General features: G+C 40.1%; 1 protein-coding gene across 1 annotated transcript in view; it reads left to right on the top strand.

Moving 5' to 3' along the window:
* sh3yl1 (SH3 and SYLF domain containing 1) overlaps positions 1 to 2,001 on the top strand; it is a gene marked incomplete at its 5' end in the record, with an annotated part of 23,720 nt that overhangs the window by 12,901 nt on the left and 8,818 nt on the right.

The raw sequence follows: 2,001 nt of genomic DNA, 5'->3' as shown, positions 1-2,001 counted from the left end.
GTTATGGTACTTCAGGCTATTGATTTAATTATGTAGCTGTTAATTGTAAATGAGTTGTATTCATTTTATTTTGATTAGATTTAAGTGAATATTTCATTTAAATATTTTAAAATCTTTTTGATTTTTATTTAGTATTTCCCACTTATATTTAGTTTTCATTGACTCAAGATTTACAAACCTACTGCTCACAGCAGGTTTCACTCCAGACTGTTAGAGGCGGTGGTGGACGAGTGACGCTGTGTCAGATCAATGGGAGTCTGAACGAATCAGTGCACTTACATCATTCACCACTGTACAGGAGTGGCGCTGTGCTTGTGACTCACTGTTAAAGAGACATTAGCTTGGAGTGTTGGTGAGCTGTGAGCTCAACTGTACTGGGAACTGAACAAATCAGTTAATGAAGTGATTTGATTCAGTTTGTTCACTGAATTGATTCATTTAAATGAATGAATCATTCGTGAACGACACAACACTATGAGCAGCGTGGACTCCACGCGTATTATCTGTGGACGGTTGAGAGTTCATACTCGAGCATACTGACCGCCTGAAGAATTCTTTAATTTCTCGACATGATGCCAAGGATCAGGAGGAAGAGAGAGTTTGCATTTTAGCTTTAAAACAATAAAAAGAAAATAGAACAACCTTACCCAGCATCTGAGCTATTTCCTCCCACAACTTTGTTGCTCGCTGAAAGTCTTTATGACGCACCAATGAAGTAATATAAAGTTTTCTAATCTCCTCCATGAGATGCTTTTCAAGATTTGACTCCATTTCGTCCACAAATGACACCGATTCTCAACTTTATCAGCTTGGTGTCGCACCCAGAACAGTACATGCCATTGTGCGCACTGCAGACGTAAAAACTTGATCTCTGTGTGGATCAGTCCGCAGATGTCCGCCTCGAGTCCACACGGACCTCCGCGGACTGAAGTACACCGGAGTACGTGGGGGCCTTTAGTGTGTAAATTTGTCACTCTCATGAACCAAATTTTAATTATACTCTCAAAGTGATTAAACAATATTTGTAATCAGCCTGATTCAAGATGGCTGTATGTCTACTACTCGGTCAAAACATCCCTAACCAGCCTGTAAAAGATCGCTAAAAATCTATATTTTTTACAGGCTGGTTAGGGATGTTTTAACTGAGCCATATTGTTACACATCCTTTCACATGTATGACATTCACATGTAGTGTAGCTAGCACTTTCCTTTCTCAAGTTATGACTAAAATTAAGCTAAAAAAGCATGTTACTTCCTGCCCGACATGACCAAGCTACCCCCCCGCTGCCTCCAGCCTCATACCCCACGTCAGTCCGACCAATCACATCTTTTGGGCCATCTCCGCCCACATCAAGACCTCCGCCAATGACGATTTGGGCCGTCTCCGCCCACAGGACAACACGTTCTGCAGAGACCCCTACTTGGGTTTTGCAGTTTTAGGAGGTTTTGAAGTTTTTTTGAACACTTAAAGGTTTGCGTTTTTTTTTTTCTGCATGTGCTATTCTGACAGGTTGTTTCCCATCTTTTCTGTGGCTATGTTGTAAGTAAGTAAGTAAGTAAGTAAGTAAGTAAACTTTATTTGTATAGCACCTTTCACAGACACAAACATCACAAAATGCTTCACAGAAAGCAATAAATAAAAATAATTAAAAACAATAAAACAGATCACAGATATAAAAACAACAGTTAAAACACAATAATAATACACAATAAAAAGCACGTTAACTAAAACCTTGTCTGAATAAAAATGTCTTCAGATGTTTCTTAAGAGTCAGTAGAATCTGAGCAGCGAAGGGACAGAGGGAGAGCATTCCAGAGCCTCGGGGCCACCACCTGAAAAGCTTTGTCTCCACGGGTTTTATAATGGGTTCAAGGGACCACCAGCAGCATTTGATTAGAAGACCTCAAAGTCCTGGATGGACAGAGAGGCTTCAGAACGTCCAGCATGTATTTGGGGGCCTGACCATGAAGTGTAAAACTAAAATTTTAAAATGACTCCTC

The sequence above is a fragment of the Austrofundulus limnaeus genome, unplaced genomic scaffold (assembly GCF_001266775.1).
Source record: "Austrofundulus limnaeus strain Quisiro unplaced genomic scaffold, Austrofundulus_limnaeus-1.0 Scaffold418, whole genome shotgun sequence".
Classification (NCBI taxonomy): domain Eukaryota; kingdom Metazoa; phylum Chordata; class Actinopteri; order Cyprinodontiformes; family Rivulidae; genus Austrofundulus; species Austrofundulus limnaeus.
The sequence above is the reverse complement of the archived record's forward strand: the minus strand, read 5'-3'. Positions and strand labels throughout refer to the sequence as shown.